We start from the raw sequence: 12,934 nt of genomic DNA on the forward strand, positions 1-12,934 counted from the left end.
CATTTTCGCGGTAGCGACAGCTGGCGACTCTGCTGGAGACGTTGATAGACCTGTGCTAGTCCATTCTTAGCGAGTCGATCCTAGCCTTTGTTTGTTTCTTTTATTGGGTGTTTCTTTGTTTGTTTTTTACATCTTGTATATATGTTTGCATATCATGTCTATTTTCCCGCTTGCACATCATGCATCTGGACTATATTATGGGTCCCCGTGGGGGCCACATATTTTTCTGCTCTGTTTTGCAGGTGGGGGGATTTTGTGAGGTAAAAGGCCCACTACCCAGGCCAGTGACACCTAGGATTAGCGTGGATGCTCATGTTGACTCCCGTAGCGCTTGCTACGATCGAGCTTGACATGGGGTACCACAACTGGGCGAGGTTCTTTCATGGAACATTGTGTCTGGCATGCTTGCTGCCTCAAACACTTTGTACCCCATGGGAAATGTAGACCCTAGTGACCATTAGGGACCACCTGTCCGTGTCTAGAATTCATACCTGTGAGTTTGGGGTGGGACAGGATACTAGCCTTCATCACACCCGGATTTCCATATTGCAATCTGAAGCCGGAATTTTGAACCTATTGTATTCAGTGCTACCCAGATATCCAGAGTTGCAAGAGACATTCAGTCTCTCACCACATTACACACATGACACATCACGCTATTGCACCCACCTCACTTCATTCGTGGAGAATCCTAAAGTCTATTTCCGAAAAAATATATACGATCTTTTACCTAAAAAAAAAGAAGAAAAAAAAAAGAAAAGAAAAGAAAAGAAAAATGATGAAAAGACTTTAGGATTCTCCCAATGAAATGCATTCCACCATATCATTTAACATGCATGTTCATTTATTTTCAGGAACTTTTGGCTTTGTCTCCGACCAACACATGGCTCCACCAATGAAGACTGGTAGGCGCAACCTCTACTATACATTCCCGAATCCGAATCTGGATTCTCTTGAGTGTTTAGCAAAGAAGATTATGCCAGATGAGTCAACCAAGTTCCGAGAAAAATATGGGTATATTCTGAGCCTTCTCAAAATGCCATTCACCAAGTACGAGCAGGAGGGAGTTCATACCTTGCTTCAGTTCTATAATCCTTCCCTTCGTTGCTTCACGTTCTCCGACTACCTCTTGGTTCCTACATTAGAAGAGTATTCCCTATTTCTTGGCGTTCCTATAGGGAAGGAAGTACCATACTATGGTGTAGCGGGGAAAATCTGAGATCGAAGCCATGGAATTGACTCGACTCAATATTTCGTTTGAAATCGCCACCGCGCTTTATTTTTTCAAAGGAAAAGGGAAAAGAACGAAAAAATCAAAGTTTGTTTTTAAAACAAGAAAGAGAACTCAGGTTCGGGTGTTGATTATACAAGGGGAAGGTTTTAAGCACCCCTCATATCTGTGGTACTCCACAGGAACCTTTTTGAAAATCTGTGTCGTGAGTGCTAAAAAAGGATTTGTTTTATTTTTAAAATAAGCTCGACAAGACATTAAGTCTTGTGCCTACATACCTCCTCGGTGCAATGGAGAAGTCAGAGCTAATGTAGTTCCGCTTAAAGGGAAAACATTTTAAAGACGGATAAACACTTTATCGTCGTCGGAGAGAAATACTCAGCCATTGATCTTGAGCATGAGAACAAACGAGTTCTTTGCATCGCAAATGAAAGAAGGGCTCCAACTCGGATAAAATCAACAAGTATGCCACTAGCTCTCTCACGCGGAAAAGATCTCATTATATCAATCAATTTCAAAATCGTGGGGTATAACCACTCGTTTCGACAATTAATCGTGTCTAAACTTTTAAAGAAAAGGGCCACTAAGGGCAAAAGATATTTTTAAAGAAGGGTTTTGAAAAGATTGCAAACATAAGAAGGTTTTTTTTGAAAAAGGGAGAAGATTTTGAAAATTTAAGAATGGGAGGAGATGAGGAGGCTATCCTATTGCGTAAAATAAAAGCTAAGGAAAGAAACGGTCTAACTGAAGAAGAAGCCAACACTTGACATTATGAGTCAAGGTAGAGTTCCCATCCTTTGGACTTATCAATACCAAACCAAAATATTACCATTTGGGGATCCAGAGAGAATTATTATCTTAGCACCACTTTGCATTAAGCACATTAAAATTCTGACGAAAATCGGGCAGAGTAACGGCTGTTTTCGGGTAAAATCCTTATCTCAATGCCTTGGAATTAACCATCAAGGACTTTCAAGGAAATACCTGCATACACAAACAGACAACAATCCAATGCCAGACAGACAGAATAACAACAGAGTAACAACAGAATAAGGGTCCGAAGGCACTAAGTCCATAAGTCCGAATCTCCAAAATGCTCGGGATAGTAACCAATAGTCCGAAAGAGAGCCTTATGTGTTTTTTAGCTTTTTGTTGATTATTAGTGTTTTAGCATAAAAGTAAAGTATGGTCCAAGTGGACAAAGAGAAAATAGCGGAAACATAAACATAGTGTCCAAATGGACAAAGAGAAAATAGCGGAATGTAAATATGATGAAATGATAAAGTAAAGCATAAAGCAAAATATAAAGAGCAATATAATAAATTGCGGAAATTAAAGTCAATTGTTAGATGTTAAAGATAACCATCTTGAAACTTGTCAAGTATGCTATCAAAGTTAGTAAGGAAGATCGATGGTGAGTGAAGGATGTTCTCGGATTTAAATTCAATGGACACTTATCAGAAGCTTGATAAAATCATAGCGACTACACGATAAATCTCCATAAGTCTTAAATCAACTGCATACAATTCTCTTCCATATTAGATCTTTTTGATTCGGGACACGAAATATTGCGCTATGTTAAGCAGATCGCCAAGTGATTTATGTAGAAATCACCCTACAACGAGGCCGGTCAAAACTTTATGTGCTAATGCATGCGAGAGAAGCGATATGTAGATCACTCTCCGAAAGCAATACCGCACGAAAAGAAAAATGGTGAGTGATCTAGTCTTTACCAAGAATCCATAAGAATTCTCAAGGTATTAAGACTTTCATCGATCGAAATAAAGAGAAACAAAAGATGGAACCACATTAAAAGCTCCTTTCATCCATAATTTCAATCACATAATTTTGCGGATTTGGATTCTCATCCTATCGACGCCCTATGTCCATTGAAATTAGAGAGAAATTAGGCCTCTAATTTGTGATTCAAAGAAAATATCAAAAGAATGGAGTAGAAGAAGAGTTAGTACCAAAAACAAGTCAAAAATAGCAAAAACAAGCATTCTGCCTCACTGGAAATCGATTTACCTCTGTAGGAAATCGATTTCCTGCCTATAGAATTTAGATCTGGCGCAAAAAACAGAGTGGAAATCGATTTCCCTCTGTAGGAAATCGATTTCCTGCGCACAGTTTTCAAAAAAACAGCATTATGAACTTTGAAACTTGATTTAGGCAAACATACAAACACCTTATGATCACATATCCATTGGAGCACAAATTTTCCACCAAATCACCATCAAATTGGACCAATATAGTATCAAAGATGCATTAAACACAAGCACAAAAGAATCACATTATGATAGATGAAGAAAATTACCAAATCTTGAACAAAGTTTAGATCTACTTCAAGAATCACCAACACAAATCTTGACCTCTCAACAATTGAAGAAAAAAGAGTGAAATGGATGGTGGTTTAGCTCAAAATTTGTGAGGTTCAAGATGTGACTCACAAACTTTATGAAAGAAAAGAGAGCTTTGGTGAATTTGGTAGGGATGATAAGAGAAATTGCAAGGGGTTTGTTGGCTTTCCAAGCTTGAGAAATGAGAGAGTAGAGACCTCTATTTATAGGATGAGAGCAAGAGTAGTGGCAATTTGGTCATTTTGTGTTTGGTAATTAATTTGCGTTTAATTGGTACTTAAATGGCATTTAAATGGTAAAAAATGGTAAAATGAGGTTTAAGTGGGTTTAATGAAGGGATTAATTTTGATGAGGTGGAAAATTGGTTATATTTTTTTGAATTTTGCGCACAGGAAATCGATTTCCCACAGGGGTAAATCGATTTCCACCTTCAATTTTCAAAAATTTTCTTCTTGCACTGTTTTGATTTTTGCCCGATCTTTTACCTGTAAAATGTAAACAAAAGAGACAAAACACATATTTTTTTGGATTTTGGTTAGTATTAAACAAATAAAAGCTAAAAGTGCTTGATGATTCCCCTTAGAGACAATCACAGTATCAAAGACAAAGCCTCACAATGGTGCTCTTGATTAGTGATTAATATGCAATTGATGTATGATTTTAGGGTCAAAAATTAGGGTATGACATATGGCACCATGGAAGCTCCTACTTCCCTTGAAATTTCTAAGGCTCTTTATTTGAGCAAGTCAATCGTGGAAGCAAATCTCTCCAAAAAGGGAGGATGTCTTGGTTTTCGTATGGAGTTTCTGGTTCAAAAGGCTTGTGATGCTGTTGAGGCAAAAGAATGGGACACATTTAGGGCTATCCTGGCTCTAAGTATCTATGGTATCATGATGTTCTCAAATGTGGCTAACTTTGTTGACATGAACGCAATTCATATATTCATTCTGCAAAACCCGGTTCCTACGCTTTTGGGGGATGTTTATCAATCCGTTCATCACAAGAATAGTCAAAAGGGAGGTTTTGTTAGATGTTGTGCTCCGTTGTTGTATCGTTGGTTCAGATCACATTTGCCTGAGCGTGGCGCTTTTGTTGATAATAGGCACACATCTAAATGGGCTGAGAGGATTATGGGGCTGAGGGCCAAAGATATTGTCTGGTACAATAGAGCTTTAGATGACATGGAAGTTATTATGAGTTGCGGAAAGTTCAATAATGTACCTCTCATGGGTCTTAGAGGTGGAATCAATTACAATCCCATCTTGGCTAGGAGAACATTTGGGTACGCTTTTGTAAGTCCTCTTGAGCAAACAGAGATTGCTGAGACTATTTTCTATCATTTGGCCACCAACAATGGGAAAATGGCAGAAGCGGTGCAAGCTTGGAAGAGTATTTGTTGGCGAGATAAGAAACATTTTGGCCAGAGAGATTGTGCTACTTACGAGGATTATACTAAGTGGGTCAAATCTGTGGCTGATACTCAAGGGATGCCTTTCCCTCCTAAAGATCCTTTGTATCCCCCTGCTGGTGAACAACCCAACATCGTCTCCATGCCTCGTTATAACCAAACTGTGGATCAGAATCGAAGATTGACTGAACAGATGGAAACGATGCTTGTTGAGATGAATACTGCTCGACAAGAGAAGCTTGCCGCACTCCATAAGTTGAAATTAAGAGAAATAGAGCTCGAAGAATTGTATGCTAGAGGGAGCACTTCTCAAAAGAGGCCAAGAATGACTATAGGCTCTAAATCTATCGAAACCCAAGAAAAGAAGATGAAAGAACATTACGAGGCTCAGTTGGCAGAGTTGACTGAAAGACTCCAGATTCAGACTGAAGAAGCCAATTTAGAAAAGGTTCGTCGTAAGAAAGCAGACAAACTCCTGTTGGAACGCCAAGGAAAGATAGAGAAATGTTATGAAGAGATCCGAAAGCTGAAAGGTCAGGTAAGAGAAAAGGATCAGAGTAATGCCCAAGTTCAAGAGGAAGCTAGGTATTGGGAGTTGAAGCACCGCCACGTGGAAACGATGCACTTCAGAAAAGACCTGCTGATTCAAGAGATCATTAAGAGGCCAACCCAGGATGATACCAAAAAGCTTTTCAAAGAAATGAAGGCCTGGAGCGATAAGAACATTGGAGAAAGCCCCCTCCGTCATGTGGACATGGAGGATCCCGCTTAGTGATGGCCTTGTTATTTGAATCACCACCAGACTTGTTGGATGGGGTTCCTGGTTCCATTTATTTGTTTTGTTGGCTCATGAGAGTGAATTAATTGGTGATTCTGATTATGTCAAGAACTTGGTTACAAATCTAATGGAGTTTTCTTATTCGTCTTGGTTGTATTTCAGTTTCTCCTATTATTTTGTGTTGTTGGTTTGAGACAAAGCTAAAGGTTCCTAAAAATAATAAAAACATGACATATGCATGCACACATGCACACATGCATTTCATACATTCATATATGACAGGTACACCAGATGGTATTCTTGTTTGACTGACCAGGTTTTCTCTTACAGCAATTGCACCTCCACCTACACATCGCTACTACACAAGGGCTAATCATTCACTGCAAATGGATCAGTTAAGGGATGATCTTATCCATATGAGAACTCAGGTTACTGCTCAGATGGCTCAGTTCATGGAAGTCATGCAAGGCATGGCTGATCCTCAAGAAGAGCTCAGAATCAGGATGGACACAGTTGCTCAGGTTGTTGCGGACCCCCCGCAAAGAAATTCTGCTGATATTCGTGTCAATGGTGAACCTGTGAACGAAGGACCTGGTGTAATTCCTCCTGCTGCTAATCAAGGTAATCCCCGTGGGCCTCCCCAGCCTACTCCTGAAGGACAAACCACACAACAAATCAGAAGGGCTGCTGCTATCCCCGTGTTGGAAGAGGACCGACACGAAGACTTGTTTCCTAAAAGTGAATGGGGATTTCCACATGATGCTGGAAGGATGTTTAGAGGTCTGGAGGAAAGGATGAGGGCCATGGAAGGCCAAGGACTTGGTATGGACATCAGCGACTTGGGTTTAGTTCCTGGCGTCCGTGTGCCATCGAAGTTCAAGGTACCTGACTTTGAAAAATACAAGGGGAATACTTGCCCTAAGACACATGTCCGAGCTTACTATCGCAAAATGCATGTATACTCTGAGGACGAAGGACTGTTGATGCACTTCTTCCAAGATAGCCTGACTGGGGCATCCTTGGAATGGTACATGAGATTGGAGAGGGCTAATATCCGAAGTTGGAGGGACATAGTTGAGGCCTTCATAAAGCAGTATCAGTATAATGTTGACATGGCGCCAAATCGCACTCAGTTACAGAATCTAGCCCAGAAAGCTAATGAGTCCTTCAAAGAATATGCGCAGAAATGGTGCGAGTTGGCGGCTAGAGTCCAGCAACCTATGCTGGAAAGAGAGATGATGGACATGTTCACTAACACTTTAGAGGGCCAATATTACTCCGCCAGCTCTGCATCCTCGAGTTTCGCCGATTTGGTCATGATTGGTGAACGTATTGAAAGTGGGATTAAGGCTGGTAGAATACAGAATCCAAGTGCTTCTAGTTCCTCCTCTGGGACTGGTGGAAAGAAGCCATACACTGGGTTTGCCAAGAAAAGAGAAGGCGATACTAGTGCTGCTTACTATGGTCAAGGCAAGGGCCATGCTTATCAACAAGTAGCCGCTGTGACTATACCAAATGCACCTTTTCAGTAACATCAGCAACGAGGGTATGCTCCACGTCAATATCAACCGAAAGCGCCTGAAAGGGTTTTTGATCCGATCCCGATGACATATGCACAAGTATTGCCATATCTCCTCGATTTGAAGTTAGTACAATTGAGGACTCTAGCCACTCCTGCTAAGTTTCCTGCTAATTGAGATGTCAATGCGAGATGTGAATTCCACTCTGGGGCACCTGGACATAGCATTGAAAACTGTAAAGCGTTGAAGCATCAAGTTCAAAATCTTCTCGACTCTAAGGCCATTGAGTTTACTCCTACTCAAGGACCTAATGTTGTTCAGAATCCTATGCCTCCCCATGGAGCTCACGCTGCAAATGCCATCGAGTCCGTTGAAGATACTCGCTTGGTCAAGGATGTGATTGAATTGGGATCTCTGTTGCCATTATTGAAGGAGGAATTATTAAGGATGGGTCTATACTCTGGTTGTGGAGAATTCTGTACTGACTGCATGGCCATTTCCTCAGTTTGTGATAAGGTGAAAAGGGGGGTTCAACAGTTGATGGATAGTGCGTATCTACAGTTTGAGCGTGTGTGACATCCTGAAATAGTTGAGAATGAAGTCAATGTGGCATCCATCCCGTATACTCCGTCCAAGATTCCAATTCCTGTTAGAGCGCCTCCTTTGGTTATTACTTTGCCTGGTCCCGTCCCGTATAACAATGAAAAAGCAATCCCCTAGAATTATGGGGGAGAAGTTTTCTACCAAGGGGCCAAGTATGAGGTTAAAGTGCCGGTTGAGAAAGAAGATGTGGATAATGTTGTTGGCATTGGAAGAATGACAAGGAGTGGTCGTATTTTCAATCCTCCCCAGAATACTCGCGATGATAATGCAGAAGCTTTAGCTCAAGCTAAAAGGAAAAGAGTGGTAGAAGATACAGTGGATCAGGGGCAAAGCTCTAAATCTGAAGATACTGTGGCCAAGGAAATGGAAGAGTTCCTAAAAATCATCAAGAAAAGTGAGTATAAAGTGGTTGACCAGTTGAGTCAAACTCAATCAAATATTTCGATCTTGCAGTTGCTCTTGTGTTCGGAAACACATCGAAATGCTTTGTTAAGACTCTTAAGTACTGCATTCGTCCCTCCGGAAATCTCGGTGAATCAACTTGAAGGAATGGTGTCAAACATCAACGCTGGTAATGGATTGGGATTCACTGATGCAGACTTGCCTTCTGAAGGCAGAAACCACAATAGAGCTTTACATATATCAGTGGAGTGTAAAGGGACTATGTTATCACGTGTTCTCGTGGATACTGGATCCTCTTTGAATGTATTACCGAAGGCGTCTTTGATGAGGCTATATTATTCTGGCGTTGAGATAAGGCCGAGTGAATTGAGGGTGAGAGCCTTTGATGGCTCAAAGAGATCAGTGTTTGGGGAGGTTGACTTGCCGATAATGATAGGCCCTCAGCTCTTCACTATTACTTTCTTCGTGATGGACATCCACCCATCCTACAGTTGTCTCCTGGGACGTCCATGGATCCATGCTGCTGGGGCCGTGACTTCCATATTGCATCAGAAACTCAAATTTGCGACTCAAGGAAAGATAGTCACCATATGTGGGGAAGAAGAGCACGTAGTAAGTCATCTCGCGTCTTTCAGGTATATCGAGGTGGAAGGAGAGGTCCACGAGACACCATGCCAAGCTTTTGAGGTTGTCCAGACTATCAAGATCCCTTATGTTGAAAATAAGAAGTTGGAGGCTCCCATGTCTTCGCTAAAGGAAGCTAAAGCTGTGGTTGAATCTGGTCATCCTGAAGGATGGGGCAGAGTCTTGGATTTACCAATCAAGCAGGATAAATGTGGGATTGGATATCAGTTGGGTCAGAGTTCATCTAATGGGGCCCCCAAGAAGCCCGGAACCTTTGTTCTGATCAAGTTCTCTAGTGCTGGAATTGTCAAAGATCATGTTTGTGCTGCTGATGATGATATGGATAGCGATTATGACATTGAAGAATGGATCAAGCCGTGTGTCCAAGGACAGAAGCTTCTCAACTGGTCGGCCGAGGACATCATCTCAATTGCTTTTGATCAAAAGTAATACTGTTTGTTTTTGTTTATCATGCAATAATTCCTGTGTTCTGCCCAAGACACAGTGAACACATGTAGGGCATCATTTGTTTTTTTTCAATGTTAAAATCATTAATAAAAGGACGCTTTTGCATTCAAACATTTTTGTTCCCTGTCTTTCTTTTTTAAATTTTACATTTGTTATAAATAAATAAAAAATGGCAACGTTTCTTATTCATCATCATCCTTTCATTCTAAAATAAAGCATAAATCATAATTCATGCAGATCCACTTCTCCTCCAGATTCTGTTGATAACGATCTTTCTATGCCTTGTTGTGACTTCGACAATCCTATCTACACCGCTGAAGAAGGGGATGAAGAAGATTGTGAACTCCCTGATGAGTTGGCCAGATTGTTGAAACAAGAAGAGAAAGTGATCGAGCCACATCAAGAGCCTATTGAGACGGTGAATCTTGGTACCGAAGAGATGAGAAGGGAGGTTAAAATAGGGGCTTCTTTGAATGAGGATGTAAAAGAAAAGTTGATTGGAATGTTGAAGGAGTATTCTGATATCTTCGCTTGGTCTTACGAAGATATGCCTGGATTAGATACTGATATTGTTGTGCACAGGTTACCTCTTAAAGAAGACTCTCCGCCTGTCAAACAAAAACTCCGAAGAACACGTCCTGACATGTCCAAGAAAATCCAGGAAGAGGTTCAGAAGCAGTTTGATGCAGGCTTTCTAGCTGTAACAGTTTATCCACCATGGGTCGCCAATATTGTACCTGTACCTAAGAAAGATGGGAAGGTACGAATGTGTGTCGACTATCGAGATCTGAATAGAGCAAGCCCAAAGGATGATTTCCCGCTTCCTCATATTGACGTGTTGGTAGATAATACTGCTCAATTCTCGATTTTCTCCTTCATGGATGGTTTTTACGGGTACAATCAGATAAAGATGGCGCCCGAGGATATGGAAAAGACAACATTCATTACGCCATGGGGCACCTTTTGTTACAAGGTCATGCCATTCGGGTTGAAGAATGCTGGGGCAACCTATCAAAGAGCGATGGTGACTTTGTTTCACGACATGATTCATAAAGAGATCGAGGTATATGTGGACGACATGATTGCAAAGTCCCATACTGAAGAGGAGCACCTTGTTCACCTGAAGAAATTATTTGAAAGGTTAAGAAAGTTCAGGTTAAGGTTGAATCCTAATAAATGTACCTTCGGAGTGAGATCAGGAAAGTTGCTTGGTTTCATCGTAAGTGAAAAGGGTATTGAGGTCGATCCTGCTAAGATAAAAGCTATACAAGAGATGCCTGAACCGAGGACCGAGAAACAGGTTCGTGGGTTCCTGGGAAGGTTGAACTACATTGCGAGATTCATCTCACACCTTACCGCCACATGTGAACCTATCTTCAAGCTATTGAGAAAGAATCAGGCAATAAAGTGGGATGACAATTGTCAAAGGGCATTTGATAAAGTCAAAGAGTATTTACAAGAGCCTCCAATCCTTATGCCTCCAGTGGAAGGTAGGCCATTGATCATGTACCTAACAGTCCTCGAGAATTCGATGGGGTGTGTGCTAGGGCAGCATGACGAGTCTGGTCGAAAAGAACATGCAATTTATTACCTTAGCAAAAAGTTTACCGATTGTGAATCAAGATACACATTACTCGAGAAAACTTGCTGTGCTTTGGCATGGGCTGCTCGCCGACTGAGACAGTATATGTTGACTCACACCACTTTGTTGATTTCAAAGATGGATCCGATCAAATATATATTTGAGAAACCAGCATTGACAGGAAGGATTGCCCGTTGGCAAATGATCTTGACAGAATACGACATACAATACACTACTCAGAAGGCCATTAAAAGTAGTGTGATCGCTGACTATCTTGCGCATCAACCTGTGGATGATTACCAAACTATGCACTTTGAGTTTCCTGATGAGGATATAATGTGTGTGGCAGAGACTTCCAATAGTCAAGATCAAGAGGAAGGACCCGAACCAGGGGCGCGATGGACGCTTGTGTTCGATGGCGCTTCTAATGCATTGGGTAATGGTATTGGGGCTGTTCTTACTTCTCCGACAGGTTTTCATATTCCATTCACAGCCAGGATTTGTTTTGATTATACTAATAATGTGGCTGAATATGAGGCTTGCATATACGGTATTGAGGCCGCCATTGATTTGAGGATTAAAAATCTCGCGGTTTATGGAGATTCTGCTTTGGTGATTAGTCAGATCAATGGAGATTGGGAAACACGCCACCCCAACTTGATTCCCTATAGAGAACATGTTGTGAAATTGGCTCAATATTTCGATGAGATCACCTTTGATCACATCCCACGAGAGGAAAATCATTTGGCTGATGCTTTGGCCACTTTAGCATCCATGTTCAAAGTTAAATGGGACAATGAAGCGCCTTCAATTGTGATCAAAAGGTTGGACGAGCCCGCGTTCTGTGGCGTTGTTGATAATGTGCCTGATGAGAAACCATGGTTTTATGACATTAAGAAATTTCTGGAGACCCAAGAGTATCCTGAGGGTGCTTCCCTTATGTTGCACCCCAAAATTTGCCCTCTTTATTTGAGCCATAAGTTAATAATGACTTTTATTTCGTCATTCAAAAATTGAAGAAAAATAATAAAGAGTTCTTATGATTTCGAGAAAGTGCGATTTGAAAATGGTTGTAAACAGTGGAAATACGAGAAAATTCACAAGTCTTATTCTGAGAACAATATGAGCTTAATTCCCGCATTGTCCCAATTGTTTCGACAATATCTACAACTTTCGTGCTTGGCGCGGAAGCCAATTCTTTGAGGAAGGTTGTCAGATTTGCAAATTATTCGAGAATTCATGGTGGAAAATAGTGCTGAATGTAAGGTTTCGGGCCTTGGAAAATTCATATCTCCTAATCCGCTAGTCGGATTCACTTGAAAATTTAACTGGAGATCTGTGCCATCATTGCCAAGATTTCATATGTTCGGACCGTCGTCCAATTATGCACCGAAAACTCCCAGCATTTTAAGGATCGTCGCACTGTTTCATTGCATATGATTGATATCCGTTGATGATAAATTGTGTTATTCGTGGTTGAATCTGTGATTTGTTGGTGATTTTGTGTGTATAATTGTTGTTGATAATTGGCGTTATTTGCGATGTACTCAACGTGTTCGTATAAATGCATGTGCTACATTTTCGATTGATATTCGCCTTGCTTGACGCGTCGCACTTAGCATAATTGTTGACATGTGGATCATTTGATGTGTGAATGCATGTATACCATGATATTTGATGTTTGTTTGTGATTAATCTCGAGTTGGTACGTTTTTGGATTGAGTGCGAATGGCTCTAAGGTTTCAAAAATGTGCAAAATTCTGTTTTCATACGCCAGGAACCGGGTTGTCCCAGACGGGAACCGGTTCCCACTCAATCCAAAATGCTGATCCTCTGGTTTTTGCGCCAGGAACCGGGTTGTCCCTAGGTGGGAACCGGTTCCCAGTTATCTCAAATTTGCATGGTTCTGTGTTTTTGTACCAGGAACCGGGTTGTCCCTAGGTGGGAACCGGTTCCCA

This window comes from Vicia villosa, linkage group LG2 (assembly GCF_029867415.1).
Source record: "Vicia villosa cultivar HV-30 ecotype Madison, WI linkage group LG2, Vvil1.0, whole genome shotgun sequence".
Lineage (NCBI taxonomy): Eukaryota > Viridiplantae > Streptophyta > Magnoliopsida > Fabales > Fabaceae > Vicia > Vicia villosa.